The sequence below is a fragment of the Lactuca serriola genome, chromosome 7, assembly GCF_051521515.1.
Source record: "Lactuca serriola cultivar US96UC23 chromosome 7, Lser_US96UC23_V15, whole genome shotgun sequence".
Classification (NCBI taxonomy): Eukaryota; Viridiplantae; Streptophyta; class Magnoliopsida; order Asterales; family Asteraceae; genus Lactuca; species Lactuca serriola.
The window spans coordinates 162787604-162807297 of NC_136414.1; the positions used below are offsets into that span (position 1 = coordinate 162787604).

At 40.1% G+C, this 19694-nt stretch overlaps 1 non-coding gene across 1 annotated transcript; it reads left to right on the plus strand.

Annotated features, from left to right (window-relative positions):
• The first annotated feature begins 14344 nt into the window (after window positions 1–14344).
• On the plus strand, window positions 14345–14451 carry LOC145065095 (small nucleolar RNA R71). The gene has a single exon (XR_013688246.1). It is a non-coding gene; the product is annotated as a small nucleolar RNA R71 (small nucleolar RNA).
• The last annotated feature ends 5243 nt before the right edge of the window (window positions 14452–19694 follow it).

Consider the following 19694-nt stretch of genomic DNA (forward strand, 5'->3'; position numbering starts at 1 on the left):
CCTTTTGTCAAGGGCAGGGTGAATGTGTGCATCAATCTTTGCGAAGTCACAGTGTAACAGCCCGGATTTCCAGGTATCTTTTATGTTTCTAATTTTGATGTTTTGTGAGTGGACTCGGCGAGTTGGAGCTCAGACTCGCCGAGTAGGGTCGCGATTCTGGACGCGGGTTCGCGTCTGGACTCGGTGAGTCCAAGGTCTGGACTCGGCGAGTCCATGCTGTTTAACGAAACCCCAATTGCTCGGGTTTGGGACCTATTTAAAGGGCCTTATGGCCGTCATTTGTGCTCACCAGTCCCTTGAGTGAAACCCTAATCGAGTGTGAGCGTTTGGAGCAAAGAAGGAGGCCATTATTGATCTTGGAAGTGTCATCTTGCAAGGGAAAGGGAGGATCAGCTAAGGGGAAAGCAAGAGGAGCCATTTCTGAGGGTTTGGAGTCCAGAGCATCGTTATTGTGGTAATATCTTCGAGCTATCCTCTTCTATGTTGATGTTTTCATGGATTTAGGGCTTATTGAGGCCTCATGTGGGTAGATCTAGTGCTCCCTTGGTCCCTTAAGCGTTTTAGAGCATAGATCTGGGCCCTTGGGGGTCCAGAGTGTCCCTTTGCCCAAGCTTTCTGTGAATCAATGGAGGTTTTGGATTGGAATCCTTATGCCTTGGGCCAAAATGCCATTTATGAGACATGGAGTGTATTGTGAACACCAAGATAATGGCTTTACGTGATGAATCAGTCTAGGAAGGCCAGATCTATGAATTGTTGGAGCAGATCTGACCTTAGAAGCGAGTTTGAGTGATTGCATGGCATGGACTCGCCGAGTCCGATGAGCAGACTCGGCGAGTAGCTTGAAGATTGCCTTAGATCGTCCAGTGAGTGGTCCAGTCGAGTCGTGGGTTGACTCAGTGAGTCAGGGCGAGTTAGAGAGGGTTGTCAGGTGGACTGAGTCGAACTGGGACTCGCCGAGTTGTTCTTGAGACTCGGCGAGTTGAGTCGGGGTGGCCCCGCGATTCTTCCAGGTGGAACTCGTCGAGCCAGGGGGAGTACTCGACGTGTCAAAAGGGAATCCTAGAGAGTTGGTGAAACCGTCTAGACTCGCCGAGTCGCCCTAGTACACTCGCCGAGTCCGGTCAAAGTTGACCGTTGACCGTTGACCAAGAGTTGACTACTGTTGACTTAAAAAGGGTAGTCAACCTTAGTGGTAAAAGTGTTAATAAGAGATGTATGATGATATAGGGAGATTGTAGCTCGGAGGATCGAGCACGAGTGATTTCGGGATTTGCTAGCTATCGATATTCACGAGGTGAGTCTTCTCACTATACTGTACCCGAAAGGGTTTGACTGTGTGACCGGAAGGTCGGATATGATATGAGACATATGTGCTATATGTGATAAATTAATTGTTATATGTGCTATGTATGATATGCTTAATGTGGGCCGGAAGGCATTATGTTATGGGCCGGAAGGCGAATATATTATGGGTCGGAAGGCGTTGTAATGTGGACCGAAGGGTTGGCGTGGGTAGGACCGGAAGGTTTACCCAGCAGGGACGGAAGTCCCCTGAGACACATGGACCGGAAGGTCAGAGCCTGGAAAGGTGTATGTGCGTAAGTTGTATTTTGGGGAACTCACTAAGCATTTATGCTTACAGTTGTTGTGTATGTGTTTAAGGTACTAGCGAGGACCGTGGAAGGCGCCGACGTGATCTGTACACACTGATAGATGATTTATGATCTTGGGATTCATATGATTTGTATTATGACATGATACGTTGGATATTTATGCCTTGTTTTGGATGAAAATACATTTTTAGAAATGAAAAAAACTTTGTTTAAAAATTTCCATTGTTACACAAGACAGTTTCCGTTTGGAATGTGCTTACCCTCTCAAATGCTATCTTCATCTTGAGATACTTTTCTGTTTTGTTTTGGAACACCTTTGCTATCAGGAAGACTTCTTCTGGATTCATGCATGGGAAGTCAGCTTGGGTGCGGACGTAGTCCTGATTCCTTCTTGTCAGAGTATACTGGATGAAGTCGGCTTTCATGAATTTTCGGGGCTTAATGTTCTTGACTGCAGATGATCGATCATTACACCAGATTTTCTCTATTGAGGAAGCATGTTTAGCATGGAAACAATTGAGTCTTTCGAATTCCATGGGCAGTCTCTTGTGATCAGGTAAGCTACAGTCAAAATGCTTAAATATAGTGAAGTATTTTCCATTGGGGGATATTGAAACATCCCAGTAACCGTGAGATGGAGGTTCAGGAAAAGTCAGGAGGGGTTTATAGTTAGCATCCAACAATCTTCAATGGGGATTGATCCAAGAATTGACCAAGGATTCATCCATGGTGATGTCGAATCCGTTTTCTCTCTAAATTAGCTTAGCAAATTTGGTTGCTTTCCAGTCGGCTTTCTTCTGTTTCATTGTGGAAGAGTCATTGGAGTGTTCGGATGACATGTTGGATGCTAGATTCTTGAAGTAGGGAGGGGTCTCTGGTCGCTCAGGCGAAGGATTAGATTCTTGAATGACTTCCTATTGTGGTGGTGACTGATGTTGCGGAGGTGACTGATGGCTTGCATTCTTATGAGGAGATGGAATGTTTTCTAGAGTATTTTTGGTATGTTGATGAGAGTTGAGGTATGAATGATGGTCTTCATCACTTCACCCTCTTGAGGAGTGCAGAGTCGGGGATTCCTCAAGCCATTGCTTAAGACCATCGACTTTAGCACACACATCCTATAATTTAGCTCAACGTGCCTCCACCGGTTGCTGATTGTTTGGAATGGAGGTGTTGAAGAGTATTCGATGAATTTCCTTGGTAAGTCGAAGAATCTCAGGACCATTAAAATTGGAAGATAGAGAGCATCGAAGGTTCTTGATTGTAGATTGTAGGACCGAGATGGTGGACTCATAGGCAATATGAGTTTCATCTATCAGCTTCTAATTTGTGGACTGATCCGCTATGGCTGTTTGAAGATCTGCCTTTATTGCGGATACGTAAAAGATGAAGCGCTCTGCAGTCGCCATAAACTGTTGATGGTTAGCCTTATTACTTTTATCCAGAGAACGAATTCCCATTTCAACTTTTAGAGAAATTCGCTCAGCAGCAAGTCATTCACATGTTTCAAGTCGTTAAATCCTTTCAATAAGGGACTTCGGTCCTGGTATGTCTTCAGGTTGTGGTTGAGTAGGCTTAACCGCAACAAGAATCTGATCTATTTTTGCTTGAAGACTCAGAAATTCTTTTCTTGAAACAACATTCTTCTTGTTCTTCTTTTTCTCTTTAGGCTTGGAGGTTGAGTGTTGAGAGCCAATCGAAGCTTCTTCTTCATCAAAAATCATTAAATTGTCATCAGAAGGAGCAGGCTGATTTACCTCATTGATATCAAAGTCATCGAGCCCGAATGTAGGTGCGGAGCTAACTTCTATTGCGGTCCTATCTTATTGAGAATCTCTAACACTTGGAGTTGGAGGGTGGTTTTGATTGACTTTCACCACCAAGAGTGGTCTGAGCGTTGCGGACCATCTCAGCCATTGTGGACATCCACTCCTGTACTTTCAGAATTATGGTTACGGTGTGAGCGTTGCTAATGGCGTTAGCCCAATACTTTGCCACTGATTGAATTTCTAGCTGTTTTTGTTGAAGCTGCTTGTTTTGTTGAACCTTTCTTGCTTGAAATGCCCTACGAAAAGCAACATATTTCTTTGATTCAGCTTCATTGGTTGGCTTGTATTTACTCCATGAATTATTAAGATCAATTCCGTCAAATCCTTGAGAAAGCATCGAGGTGTCCCTCTAGTCCACGGATCCTTGCACAATTATGCCACCGTGCCTAAACCACCTGGATAAGATGTAAGCAAAGTAGGATTTCCTAAGCTTCCTTGGTCTCCTTGACCCGTGGTCAAGTCTGGCCTCGTCTCAGTTCTGGCAAGGGCGGAAGAATCGCCCTGCAGTTGGGAAGGTATTTGAAGTGTTTGGTTTACTGATAAAAGGATGGAGTCCAACTTCTCAGGTGAATAGAAATGTAGACGGGAAGCCTTGCAGACCTTAGGGTGAGAACCAGTTCCATCCCCTTGGGAGTGAGCTGGGGGTGAGTCTCCACAATTAGGTGAAATAGACACACTTTCTGTGTCTGAGTGGAATTCGATGGTTGCATTGAATGGGTCTGCGACCTCCCCAAGGACTACCGGAGCCTTTTGAGAGGCTACGGTATCAGTCTGGTCACGCATTTGGTCAGTGGATTTGGTTTTTCTTTTCTTGAGGATTGCAATGGGTTGTGCGTCATCATCAGAATCACTCATAAATTCCATGGAGGGAGATTGAGGTTGGTTGTCATCTGATTCGTCATTTGAAGGCACAATTTGTTTGAGTTTCATTTTCTTGGATGGTTTAGTGTTCTTGGGAGCATCCTTCTTCTTTGGGGTTCCATGTTTCTTGGTCATGTTGCGGGGGCCTTGGTTGACTGAGGCAACCTTTTTTAGCCTTTTAGATAATGGTAAGTTGGATAGAGTAGTGGAAGATGGAGCTGTTGTACTACCAGGATTGATGGGTGCGGTTGCAGCTTGTATATTCTGACTAGGTAGAGGCGGGGTAGGAAGGTATGGGCCAATACCTTCCGTAGCCTCTATGTGATATGTGACATCATTGGTTTCAAGTCCACGTGTAGATAGTATGTGGACTAATAGTCGTCTAATGGGTCCAAAAATGGATTGATCTTTAGAAGAGTTGTACCTTTTAAGATCTCTAGTGATGAAGAGGTTGACATCGTTGCCCATGCTTAGTTCTGCATCAGCATGAAGATCTGAGATGCATAAAGACCAGTATCTTGCAAAGGTGAGCTCGGTAGGATATTCTCTTGGGCTTTCCTTGGGGATCTACTGCAAGGAGCCATCCCACAAAATCTGACCGTAGTTGACATCGTGGCCATTAAAAATACTCCACACTAATTCTAACAGATTGAGGCCCATGTTATCAGTGCCTCCGGTCCTTCCAGACAAACTGCAGATCACAAAATGGCAAACGAACTGCCATACCGCAGGCAACTGATTTTTCTTGAATTCGCCTATGCCTTGCAACTTTTTTTGGTAGCCCATCTCGTAAATTGTAGATAGAATGTCGGCCATTCTTAGGGTGAAGAACTTTGTTGAAGGATGAACTAATAGATTGATGGAATTGAGAAATTTTTCTTTAGTTAGAATAATCAAAGAATCAATCACCAGATTCAAATGCACCTGTTGAAGGTTGTTGAGAGGACAATATGTAGAGAAAGCACATTTGAAGAGTGTTGATAGAGGAACCACGTCTGTGACGGCATCAAAGGGACCAAACAAAGGATGATTCAACAGGAACTTGATCATCAACTTGATTAAAGAATTGTGAGAAATCGCTATAGCACTCTCAGAGTCACAATAAATTGGTATCCAGAGCATTCTGTATCCGTGGTCCATAAGTTGTGTTTTCATCCACAAGACTTGTGAACAACAGTTGGCTGCGGCCATATATTCAGCTTATGTGGCAGACAGTGATACACAACTTTGTTTTCTTGATGATCAGCTGACGAGTCTTCCACGCAGAAAATAACATCCACCGGAGGTGCTTTTTCGATCTACTCTCATTCGGCATGATTCGCATCAGTGAATGCTTGTAGACCGAAGTTATTTCCTGTGGGGTACCATAAGCCAAGAGTCTTGCTGCCCTTTAAGTATCTTAGAATCTGCTTGGTTGCGGTCATGTGTGACGTTTTTGGATCTGCCTGGTACCTTGCACATACACTTGTTGCAAAGACAATATTTGGTCTGCTTGGAGTGAGGTACATTAATGAACCAATTACTCCTTGATAAGTTTTGTGATCTACGGATTCACCGGTAGGATCAGCGGAGATTTTATGTGCAAAGGCCATTAGGACTTTTGCCGAGGAACAGTTGTCCATCGAGTATTTCTTTAGCAGTTCAGAGGTGTATTTTTCTTGATGAATGAATATTCCTTGCGGAACTTTTTTGATTTCAAGACCTAGAAAGAAATTAGTCTCTCTATTCATGCTCATTTGAAATTTACTGGTCATGAGCTGTGCAAATTCATCCACCATTCCCTGATCTGTAGATCCGAAGATGATATCATCCACATATATTTGTACTAGCATAAGGTGATTACCGTTTGATTTACTAAATAAAATGGGATGAATCACTCCTCTTTTTGTACCCGGATGAGACAAGAAATTCTAAGAGAGTCTCGTACCATGCTCTTGGAGCTTGCTTCAGACCATGGACTACATTTTTAAGTATGTAACAGTGATCAGGAAATTCAAGACTTTCGAAGCCAAGAGGTTGCTGAAGATAAACCTCCTCTTTTAATTCACTGTTGAGAAAAGCACTTTTCACATCCATTTGATGTACTTTGATGTTCTTGTGAGCTGCATATGCTAAGAGGATTCAGATGGCTTCCATTCATGCCACCGGAGCGTACGTTTCATCATAGTGAATACCTTCAAGTTGACTATATCCCTTGGCAACTAGCCTTGCCTTGTTTCTGACGACCGTTCCGGATTCATCCAACTTGTTCTTGTACACCCATCTCGTACCAACAATAGTGTGACCTTGCGGCTTTAGAACGAGTTGCTACACTTTGTTTCTTTTGAATTAGTCTAGTTCTTCTTCCATTGCGGATATCCAGTCTGGTTCTAGTAATGCCTCATTGATCGTTTGGGGCTCCACCGAGGACATAAATGTTGCGTAGCGATAGTGATCAGTTAAATCCTTGGAAGATCGAGTCTGGATACCTAAGGATGGGTTGCCAATGATTTGTCCTGGTGGGTGGTCCTTCGTGCATACGTGTAGACGGGGTTGAAGATTATCTGCAGCTGCGGTATAGGGAATGTCTTCAATATCGGAAGATTATGTGGTTGGAGACGGCAGTTCCCCCTGGACTTGAGAACAACCCGCGGAATCATCTTGGACTGTTGGAGTGAGATTAGCATTTTCTTGAACAATGTGAAGAGGTTCCCCATGGATTACTAATGGAATATCCTCTTGAGGTCGAGAAGGTTCCTCCTAGATTATTGGAATTGTAAAAACTCTTGGGTTAGTTCTGGTGTCGATATTCTCTATGTTTTCATCATCCGAGTCCGAAGAAACGTTTGATGGTTGAGATCCTCTGCGGGGAGGGACTGAAGCTGCTTCTTCTAGTACTGGAACCTCGATAGTTTTCGTATGATCCAGAGTTGAGTTTTCCCCCTCAACCAGCGAGGTGGAAGTATTTAGTGATACATCATCAGATAGCGTACGACCAAATACTTCAGCATGTTGCATTTGGGCTTCAGGAGACACAAGAACCTCAGGTAGTTTAGAAGTCTTTATTGGGTCGAAGAGATCATGATAGTTAACTTCAACTATGTTTAATGGACCCGAAGAATCAGGAACATCACATTCCAGGATTGCTTTTGTTTCGGTGGAGGGAGTAGTGTTGCGGACATAATAAGCATCGAACTTTACATCAAAGATTTCGACTATTAGTCTCGTATGTCTTATGAGAACGCTATAGACTACCTTGTTTGTTGAGTAGCCAAAGAAGATGCCTTCATCAGATTTTGGTGCAAACTTGTTATGATGATCCTTGTTGTTGATCACAAAACATATGCACCCAAATATATGAAAGAATCGGAGATTAGGCTTTCTTTTGTTAAGGACCTCATATGGTGTTTTGTTGAGACGTTCGCACACAATGCTTCGGTTCTGCTCAAAGCATGTTATGGCCACTGCTTCGACCCAGAAGTAGAGAGGAAGGTTGGCAAAATTGAGCATAGATCTGGCTGGTTCTACTAGAGTGCGATTCCTTCGCTCTACTACTCCATTCTACTGTGGTCTGTATGGATCTTAGAAGTTGTGACTTATTCCCTTGGATACCAAGAAACTATTTAGATGATGATTAGTGAACTCGGTTCCATTGTCATTGCGGATGCGACACACTGGTAGTTTGATTTGAAGTTCTATTTCCTTGATAAAATTGATAAGTGCCTGCGATGTGTCTGACTTGAGTCTAAGAAAGAGAACCCATGTGAAATGTGTGAAGTCATCTACTATAACCAGTATGTATTTTTTGTGGATGGAGGTGCAGACTGGCTATGGTGGATGGACCGCAGAGATCAGTATAGAGAAGTTCCAGTGGTTCTGAGATTGAGCAGTCAATCACCATAGGATGACTTGCTTTGGACAATTTTCCACACTCACATGCAGGGCAAAGAGTGTCATTGTGGTACTTAAGAATAGGGAAACCTCGGACAAGTTCCCTTGTAACCAAGTTGTTGATATACTAGAAATGTAGATGAGGAAGCTTGCGGTGCCAGAGCCAGCTAACTTCCGATATGTCTTTTGATAAGAAACATAGTTGTGGTTTACCGATGATCAGAGAGACATCTAGAGGATACATACTACCTTTAGATCTAGATTTGATCAAGCAAGTGCTCCTATCGCTTGTCATTATGTAACACATTTGGTTATCAAATTCAACCTGATGGCCTCCCTTACATAGTTGGCCAACACTAATGACATTGTGTTTAAGACTTTCCACGTAAGCAACCTTTTGTATAGAAAAATTTTCAGTAGTAAGAACACTATAACCTCGGATGACCCCATTCGCGTTGTTGCCGAATGTGACGTTACCCCCGTTGCAAACTTGCCTGAAATCCCGAAGTTACTCTAACCTTCCAGTCATGTGCAAGGAACAGGCACTGTCGATCAACCATTCTTCTTCTTAGTCCTCCTTGTACAAAGCCTGAGAATTAAACAGTCAGTTTGGGCACCCAAACGAGTTTGGAGCCCAGGGCAACATATGAATTCTTAATTGATGCATGATACGAGGTTGCACGGACAGGTTTTGTGTCAACTTTTAAACCTAGTCCTGGGTGTTTCATATTTTTTGGAGTTTTGTGAAATTGAGAAAAGTTACGAGGTTTTTCAAAAGAACGAGATTTGACATGAGAAGAAATCTTTTGACACTGACATTTGCAAACTGAACTTTCTTCATTTCCCTTGACATTTTGTTTGGACAGTGGTTTTGGTGAGGAAGTATGCTTGTGACCAGTCCAAGGGTTGTGAGATCTGAAAATGGTGTTGGTAAGATTTGAAAAAGCAGGTTTTGCAGATTTTGCAGATGTAAAAGCACGTGTAGACCTTTTGTGAAGTGATTTCTTAAAACTTTGATGTGATTTGAAGAGTGCTAGAGTTGGTAAATAACCCTTCCATTTTGGATCATCTGAGGAATAGACTTGAAAACCATTGCTTCGAAAAGACTTTTCTTTCTTTTGGGTTGTGTCAGATGAATTTGGAATGGATTGAGGAACTATACATTCCTTTTTCTTTGTTTTCTTGACTGTAGAGTTTTTGGATAGATAATTTGAGAAAACAAGTTTTTCTATACTCCTAGACTTAGGAATTTTGACAGATTGCTTTTGTTTTGACAGATTTTCCCGCTTTATGCCATACGATCAAAATTCTTCTTTGAAAGCCTTTTTCGGCTCAGTTTTAGGAGAACCGCAGTCAGTGATATTCAGTTGCGGTTTCCTAGAAACATTTGGTAATTTTGAAAAACGAGGACTTGATTCATCCGAACTGGAGAGTTTAGGATTCAGGGAACATTGGCCAACTTCAAAATTTTTAATTTGTAATTCATGATAAATTGGTAGGATGGTCACAGTACTTTTTACTATGGTCTGCGGTTCGGAGCTTTGAACAACCGCAAAATAAGTCTGAGTTGATACATTGGTGGGACAATTGATGGATGGTAAATGGATAGACTGCAGTTCATGACTGAAGTAAGGGATACTGCGGTCTGACCGCATAGATGGGAAGCCCATTGAGACTTTGGGATCTTCCAAGACAATTTCCTCATCAGCAATTGATGAATTCTGAGAACTGGGAAGAGTTGTGCTATCTATAGGATTAGAGAATTCGGGAAGAATTTCTTCGATAACATAATTATTACTCAGATCGTGAGTTCTACCAAAGTGAGATTTGATATCTTCAGACAATGTTTTGTCATTGACAGGAAACAAGAATTCTCGGTCCCGAGGGACGTAGGGACGGTCTTTACTGAATCGGGGTGACGAGTCCGTTGCGGTGGAGTACCCATTGGACCAAACCCAATTGTAAGTATTGTCAGTAGTCCCATTGTTAACAAGATTCTCGATGGATTCACTTTCATTAAATAGTTTTTCTATTAAAAGATTTAAACATACAATTTCACTCTAAGCTAGATCTCTCTGATTCAAAGCTATTTCTAAGTGAGTTTCACTCAACATTCTTGCATCTTTCTCTAACATTAAGTCCTTTTCTAACATAGCCATTTTGAGTCTTTTGTTTACCAGTCGTCCTCTTACGTGAAACATCTCCTGGGAAACAATGTTCTTCTCATCTAATGTTCTATTATAGTCTGTAAGGATGACAACACATGTGTCATTAAGATTGTCTATGAAGGGATGACAATCATGCATGCTATAATTTAGAGTTTGAATCATAAGTTTTACCTGTTCAACAATGCTGAGTGTCCCATCTTTCTCCATATAACAATAATTCTTTTCCATTTTTGTACAAAAATCTTCATCGGCAATTGCTATCATACAGATCTTCCCCTTTCCTTTGATGCTGTTAATGTCCTCATCTTCATCCCCAGAGGACCAAACTTGATGATCTCTTTTTACTTGAGCAACATATGCCCTTCCTTCTTCATTTTCCTCCATTTCTTGAGCCATTATGAGATAGAATGCTCTATCTTTTACTACATTTGCCTTATAGTCTTTGGCAAAGTGATTCTCTTTGTTGCACTTGTGACATATTACAAAGCCACTTTTGTCTTCTGAGGGAGTACCAGAGACAATGGTTTGGATGGACTTCGGTGCCTCCTTGGGTTGACTATTTTGAGACTGCGGTGGTGGGTGAGTGTTTTTAGTTAAACGAGAGTGATTGTTTTAAGAGTTAAGACTGCGGTTGAAAGGTGGTTTGTTATACCTCTGATTCTTTCGGAATGAAGAAGGTGTAATCGGTTGAATTGTTGGCTGACAAGAGCGATTGCATTATGAAATTCTTCTTCGTCGTCATACTCTGAGTCTGCTTCATACGACTGCAGAGAGTTGTCAAATGCTTCGGAGTATGGTTGCGAGTGTGGAGATTGTGCTATGAGAGCAAGTGGACCACCGAGGTCTACACAGTCTTTGAGTACCATAGACTCTTGGGCTTGCAATTCACCCTAGAGCTTATAGAGAGATAGAGAATGAATTTTTCTATCCCCTTGAACAATCGTTTTGCCAGTTGTCCAGTGTCTTCCTAAACCGTTAAGAAACTGAAGATTTGTTTCATGGTTGCTTTAGACAGTGCCAACATTGGATAGCTTTGTGACTATCAGATTAAACCCTTTAAAGGAATCTTCCAAACTATCACCCGCATGAGCTTTAATGTTATTAAACTCATTGAGTGCAATAGTAAGCTTTTTGTATTGAGCGTGTTTAGTTCATTCATATAGATTTTTAAGAACATCCCAGATTTCCTTTGTAGACTTAGAATTTATGATTATATCAATGTTGTCAGGCGCAACTCCACACGAAATCTCATAAAAGGCAATAGCGTCATTTTCCATTTTGTCAAGATCGTCTTTGGTGGGACGATTCAACGTTGGTTGACCTCCTCCTAGTCTGGTTGTGGCACCATCGGTTTGTACTAGAGTAAGAACAGGAACATGAGGCCTTTCTCAACAGATCTACATGCGTCTCTTCCATGTCTCCTTAAATATCTTTCCATTCTCTAGGACCAGTGATGATATTCATTTTCCACAAGTATCGGTTCTCTATTTAAACCACCAACAATGTTTGATACATTAAGAGATAATGTATGTGCCATATTTCCTTGTTTTGAAAAGGTTTTTTTTTTAAGAATGAGCTTTAGTGGTATAGAAGGCTTTTTGAAAATCAGAGTTCTTTTTCAAAAGGCAACCACTTTGGCTCTGATACCAATTGTTGAGAGAAAAACTTGAGACACACTTGAACAAACATTAGAACAAGTATAGTTGTTGAATAGTTTACCTCAGAGGATCTGAAAGCTCAACAATAATAATACGTTAGAGTTAGATAATTAGAGAGTTAGGTGCGGAAATGTAAGGAAATATAAATGAAAGCAGGTATTATATCAAGTATACACATAAGTTGATACTTAAGAAGGAATGCATTCAGACCAAGTTAGTAAGTGAGATCAAACTTAGTGATTAAGTTAAGAATGACTTGCTCCGAAGAGAGATAATATTAAGTTATATTCTAGTGAACTTTTGAGAGTAAGAAGGAGATGACAGTAATAACAAGATATGAGATTCAAGATGCGTATTGTTCCCTGATTTTGAATAAGAAATATTGAGCTCTATCTATAAAGACTCAAAAATTACATTTGTTCAACTATCTAGGCGTAGCCATGCAAGGCATACTGGACAAAAGAGAGTATTCTAATAAAAATAGATAAAGAGTTACACTAAGGAAACTAGATAGTTAACTACGGATGTTGAAGATTGCGGATAGGGTTGCTGATCGGTGTTGCCTGCGGATCTTGGAATGTTGCAGTAGACCGTGTTTAAGAGCGTCACTTTTTATGATTCAACTAATGTTTATCTGTTTCTTTTGCCTAAACGAGAAAAGCGATATCTTTGGGCCATTTGATAGCTTGGTGTTGGCTTATAGTGATGGGCCCAGACAAGACACAATTGATGTGTTCGAGTAGTAGTTCTTTTTCATTACAAATCAGAAACCAAGAAGCAGAATAATGGATAATGAGATTGATTCTATTCCATGTCTCGTATCCAACCGGTATCTTGCCGAACAGAGGATTATTTGATCACTTATCTGACTAGGTTATATTTTTACAACCGCTTTTGGTAGTTACAATTTACTAATCAGTTTAGAAGTTGTACTGACAGTTATAGTTATTAGACTTATCCAAGTGGGTGACTGTTGGATTAGGTGTCTATGCTCATAACTATAATTTGTTAAATGTTAAATTGTTAGTAGCATAATGCTTTTGAGAATGATTTATTATTTGAATAATAAATTGTAATATATAATTTTTTTAATATATTATGAGAATAATATATTAACTAGAAATTATGATATTTAAATAATAATTAATCATAAATTAATTAGAAATAATTTTGGGATTAATCGGACAAATTAAAAGTACAAAGTCTTTTTGGTTATTTATTAGAAGTTGAGGAAAGGAGTCCATGGACCTCATTGGATGAGATGGGATGAACCAGTTATAGAATTTTTCTCTTTCACGTGCTTAACAAACTCTAGATGTTCTCTTTCCAGTGGACTAAGGTTAGCTCGGGAAGGAAAAGGCAAAGGTGGCTGATAAACCGAACCAGCTACAGAATTTTTCTGTTCATCACGGGCCCACGTCGTGAACTTATATGGCTCACGTCATGAGTTCGTCAATTTAGCAACATCATGATTCTCGATCTTGGGCTTCTTTAACTTTAGATTGGGCTGCTGTTGTTCAACTTCTAAGGCTTCTAGGAACTCAGAGATGTCCTCTTCTTCAGTATCTATGGCATTTACATGAGATTGGGCCTTCGTTTCGGGATTTTTCGGGGACAGCTTCTCATGAACCAGAGTGGCTAGTTAACCAAGTTGTACTTCAAGGTTATTGATGGAAGCTTGATGATTCTTTATTAAAGTTTGTTGTTCTACCATCAATGGATGATGATTCTTAACCAAGGTTCTTTGTTCATTAATAACAGAATCAGTAACCTCATGTCTCTTTTCGGAAGCTTCCATAAACTTCATCAACATGGTCTCTAGATCGAGTTTCTTCTCAGCTGGTGGCTGCTCCTTTTGGTAGATGCCTTAGCTTGTTTGCCTATACTTTTCTTCTTTTTGCTTCTTAAATTCTTCATATGGCAGCTACTCCTTCTTTGGTTTCCTCCAGTCTTCATCATACTTATCCCCACTCGAGTAGCACACTTGAGCTTTTCTGTTCCCAAACTCATCTAAATTGTAGTCCTTGGTTAAGTGTGGAACACTACACCTCTCGCAACCCACTCTTATGGCATGAATTGAGTGGTCCATTTGATTCAACCTCCAATCCATATTATTTAGCATAGCCATCATGGCTGCTATTTCTTCAGTTTGGGCCCCTCCACCGCCTTTGATTCTATTTTGCCTAGGGTTGTGGTATTCGCGAGAGTGCTTCACGAATTCTTCAATCAGCTCCATGACCTCCCTTGGATTTTTCTTTGTCAAAGGTCCTTGAGAGTCAAGGAGTTGTCTCATCATAACGTTGACCCCATCATAGAAAATGGACATCTCTTGTTGCACATTTAGATCATACTGAGGGCAAATTCTGAACAAGCCCTTGTACCGCTCCCATGCTTCGTATAATGTCTCCCCCGGCTGTTGTTCAAAGTTGGCTATTGCCTTCTTGAGTTTAGTTATCTTGGATGGTGGGCAAAACTAGTCTAGAAATTGCCCACGCATTTGAGCCCAAGTGGTGATTGTACACGGTGGAAGTGATTTAACCACTCTTTAGCAGCTCCCGTGAAATTAATGGGAAGCATCCTGAGCAGTACGGTGTTTCTATTGACATTTGGGACAATGAAGTAATCTGCAATGTCATTGACTTCATCTAGATGCTTAAAACCATCCTCATGATCATTCCCATAGAATGGGATTTCCTTTAGTGCAGTCAAGATGTGCCCCTTCAGCTTGAATGTGGCAGTGGCAGGTATTGCGGGTTGGACTAAACCGAGACCCACATCTTCTCGGATCCGCTTCTTATAAGCTCCCATGGACATCTCTTCAATGTCTGCTATCTCGTTCTCGGGTTCACTCGTATGTTCTTCAAATTCAAGCTCAATATCGTATTCGGATTCGGTTTGGATGGGTATTTGATCCAAGTGTTCAAGCTTGCTCTTGTTCTTTGAGGATGAACTTGACTCTCCTGTCTTCTTTCCCGATTTCCTTGAAAATGCTGACCTTAGTTCTTGCAATGGCATCTTCTTATCAGTCTTTTTGTGAAGTGCAACTTCTGGATCTTCAATCGGTGGCACCAAAGGTATGGTAGAACCTCTGGTCATGAACTCCTGCAACTCGACAAAATAAAAATGTAAAACTGAACTAAAATAGGAAAATACTAAAAACTAAAAATCACAGCTCTCACGTCGTGAGTTTATAATGCTCACATCTTGAATTATATGATAGAATCAAAAATCAAAATTTTTGCTAAAATAATATGCTAATAAACTAAGCTAATAAACAAAAATAAATTACTAATTAACTTTTTGTAGATTTTCTCCCACAAAAAGGGTCGATTAATCTAATGCAAATAAATAAACTAATAAACTGGCCGTTCGCCGGCAACGGCGCCAAAAACTTGATGTGCACGAAACTACCCACTACTTTTAATATTTATAACCTAACAAACTTAGACTGACGGTGCACTTATAGGCAGTGTACCTAGTCAGATTACAGTATAGCTTGGGTAAGTCGTGTGTCGATCACAGGGAACGGTGTTGTTAATTTATTCATTACCACTAAATTAATCTAATTATTAATAGGCTAAAAGGGTTTGTATCTAATTTTGCAAGTTTAGATAAACTTAATTCTTTAACAAAAACTCAATCTGTAAACAAAATACTTCTATTAGTTCGAATCCACTTTCACTCAATGGTTATACATTAGTCAAGACTATTACCGTTGGTTACCAATTTAAGAAGTATTAGCAGTTTAGTTCTAAACCTACTAATTACTAATCAATTCATGTAAATCTATGTGTGGTCACACAATTGTTAACACATAATCTATTATTAAGTAAGATTGGAGCTATGAAGATTGATTAATCAAAACACAATTACATTCATAATATGAGTTCTCTAACACAGCTTAATTCAATGATTCAATTACTTATCTAAGATTGGTTTGATCTTAGCTCAAATAAACTAGTGTTCACTTTATTATTAGGTATTCATATTCATGCAGATTTGTGTTCAATAACTACACAGAACAAGAATTTAAAGCAATTAAATCATTAACTAAACATGCTAGGTAAAATCAATCAACACAAGCATATAACCAACAGATAAAATCTAATCTGATGCATTCAAACCACGAGTTCCAACTTCATCTAACTAACAGAAGTAGTTAGATTTAGCTGGATATATTAAAAGCTAAACAATCAAAAGCTATAATCAAACACATGTTAAGTGTACCAAGTTTATAAAGCAAATTATGAACTTCCTCTTCTTTGGTGTTGAAAACCACTTCCAGATCGCTTTTTCCTCTGAAATTCGCCTTCTGGAATCTCTTTCTTCTGCCAAAAGTCTCCTGAATTCGTAATGGTCAAGGATATATATAGTTTCCTGATTTTAATAATTCACGTCGTGAACAATAAAATATTCACGTCGTGAATACAAGATAACCGTGTCCAGCAAGGATTCCTTCACCCACGTACATATATTCTAGAACTTAAGCTCACGTCGTGAATCTTCCAGTTCTCACGACGTGAAAACGCTTTTTCCTGATTTTCTTGTCCTTTAATCTTTTAACTCCCAAAGTTTCTTCCTTTAACGTTTTTAGTCCATTTTCTTCTAAATGTCTTCTTTTTGGCTGCAAATAACATTTAAACCTATATGTACCATTATTCTAAACAAATTACCAACTTATATATAAAAATGTACTTAAATATTTCCTAAAAATAGGTATAAATGTGGCAATATCAAAATACCCCACACTTGGGCTTTGCTTGCCCTCAAGCAAATTTAAACTTAACCTTTTATTGCTAACATCACATAGAACAATCCGATTCCCGCTCAGCCATTATGCCAAGACCTCAACGCATGCATTTATGTCTAAAGTTTTCCTAAAGTAACCCCCCATACTTTAAATACTCACAAACTTCATAAACACTCGCCCACTTCTTTCGAACAATGCTCATTTTATGCAACCCTCCGAATCCATCCGCATAAATCTTACTTAACCTCAAAGTATTTTTGAAAAGCTACCCAAGCATACATAAACTAGAGAATTACAACTTTAAGATACCAATACTTGGAGCTCTTGAATTCTTCACTTCTTTAACAGTTTAATCTTGATTTCTTTGAATTCCCTTCTTTCATGATTTCTGGCATCTTCAACTTTTGATTCCTTAGAACTTTGATCTTTGATCTACATACTTTGATAGCTCCAAAAATCTTCAAGAATTCTTACTTTTCAGTAATTTCTCTCTCTCTCTCTCTCTCTCTCTCTCTCTCTCTCTCTCTTTTTTCTACATGTATAACTCACTTTTTCCACTCAAAACCTACATGCTTAAGCAGGGGCGCTTAACTTCACCCTTTATTGGTTAAGACATAGCTTTCCTGGATACATTTCAGGTTTAGGCTGCTAAGCATATTGCATCCCTCAAACTAAGCGGGGTTATGTTTTTGTTCCATGATTTCACTAAAATAAGGGAGGCCACAAATGCACTATAACGTGTATTCTCTCAACTAAACATTTGAACTTTTATCGGATCATCCCATATGACACTAACAATTCCAGTTCAAATTATTATTACTAGATTTAATTATTAGAAATTTCAATTTTCAAACTTTAAATTTTACCATCAAATTTTACCATTTACTAGCAATTTACTTTTTCTACCCCCTACCCCACACTTATTTCATACAATGCCCTCATTGTATGCCTAGGATAAATCAAAATTAAGAAAAGGGAGAAAAAGGAACAGACTCCCCTGCGATAGCGGCGTAAATATCTCGAAAAGTGTGGAAAACGTGCATCTTGAATATGGACTCTGAGAAATAGAAATTTGGATCTTGAACACGCGAGATAAGGAATGTACCGGCAAAACATGAAATCGAGCCTTCAATCTTCTACAAATGTGGTGGAAATCTCCAAAATAGAACAAACAATGTGGAAAAACATACGCCACATTGTATGGTAGTGAAAATGAGCCAAAATAATCTACATAATAATGACAAGAAGAATGGTATCAACCCATGGAATAATAATATGTCAAGGGCCTTGAATTTGTGAAGAACACCGATTCACAACGTGTGATAAGAAAAGTCACGACGTGAAGTCGCAATCACGCATATTCTGGGAACCCCTGAGAACTGACTCACGACGTGAGTAACAAGAGTTCACGTCGTGAAAACTGGGCAGACAAAAAAACATTTAGCAAAATCTTCTTTTAATGTGCAAAATTCAACCCAATGTCTTAATGTATTAAGACTCTTCTAAATTCACTAGTTTTTGACTCTTTCGCTGACTTTCTACTCTCTTGACTCACCCCACACTTATTTTAAAATATGGGTCTTGATTCTCAACTTTAAACACTCCCAGCTAAACACATATGCACGTATATCTCGATATCCTTTTTAGGCGCTCCTAGCAATTTCTAAGAAATAACAACCAAAGAAGAATAAAAGTAACATAATATCTTAATAAAGCTTACAATCCCAACAAATAAAACAAAAGAAAACAAAATAAAAACAAACCAAACAAAATAAAATTAAACAAAAAATCAATCATTCTCCTCCTCATCGTTCGCTCTGCTCGTGCCTGCTCCGTCACCTCCACGTCCGCCATACTCCGTCCATCTCGGGAAAATCGGGTAATGATACCCCAAATGAGGTGGCTGCTCCACTCCAAGGTGTCGAACAACGTTCTCCATAGTACCTCCAATCCAATTGACACTCAAAGATAAGTGGTCAAAATAACCAGCCATGTCACTCCAAAAAGGTGCTCCCACCATGGATGCGGGAGGATGCATTGGTTGCCCGCATTCTCCCCTTCCTCTCATGTTCCTATGCCTCGGCCTCGGTTGTGGTTCAGGTTGGTCGGCCAGCTGGTCATCACCATCATCACCCTCACCATCTAAAGGTACTATGCCCTAATGCGACCAGACGTTTCTGACAACCCGCATAGTCTCCAAATACCCCATGCCAAACTCATGCTTATCCACACAAGTCATGGAACGAATAATATCAGGAACATTCAAATGATACGAGCGGGCCAAACACGTAATCAATTGCCCTCCACAAATGGGGCTCCCAGGGCGCAAACTAGCTGCAGACCCGGCCAGAAAACGTACCATAAAATAAGGAATTTTGCAACACACGCTAGGTTGTAAGATACACCATAAGAAGAATAAATTTTGTTTTGTCACTTTATCTCCATGCCTCCTATTATTGATGGAGAATGTGATGAAACGATGGAGTAAGCGATGGATCGGGGACTGAATACTGCTCCCGGGAGACACTACGGAATTAAACATTCCAGACGCAATATTATGCCAGAAAGCATACCCAGTGACACCCTCCGCATATACTCTTGCAGCCGCACTCAAAAACATACCAAATTCGGGAGTCATTGCCTCTTGTCGATCATATAGTCCAACTCTCCAAGCAAATTCAACGAGGCTGCACTCCCGGTACTCACCCACCAAACGGAATACCAAAGCTTGTGGCCAATGTGGGCCTCGGACAGTTTCCTGAAATGTCACTGTTGAGAAAAACTCAACACAAAATTCCTTATATACCCGCTCTTGGACCCGGAACAGGTTACGCCATCTAGAACAAGTGAACGAATACCCATTTCCAATAAATATTTTTGTCAAAAATGGGCATAGCTGGTCTACGAGCCCGACTTCCCTCAACCGTGTCCAATTAATTGTT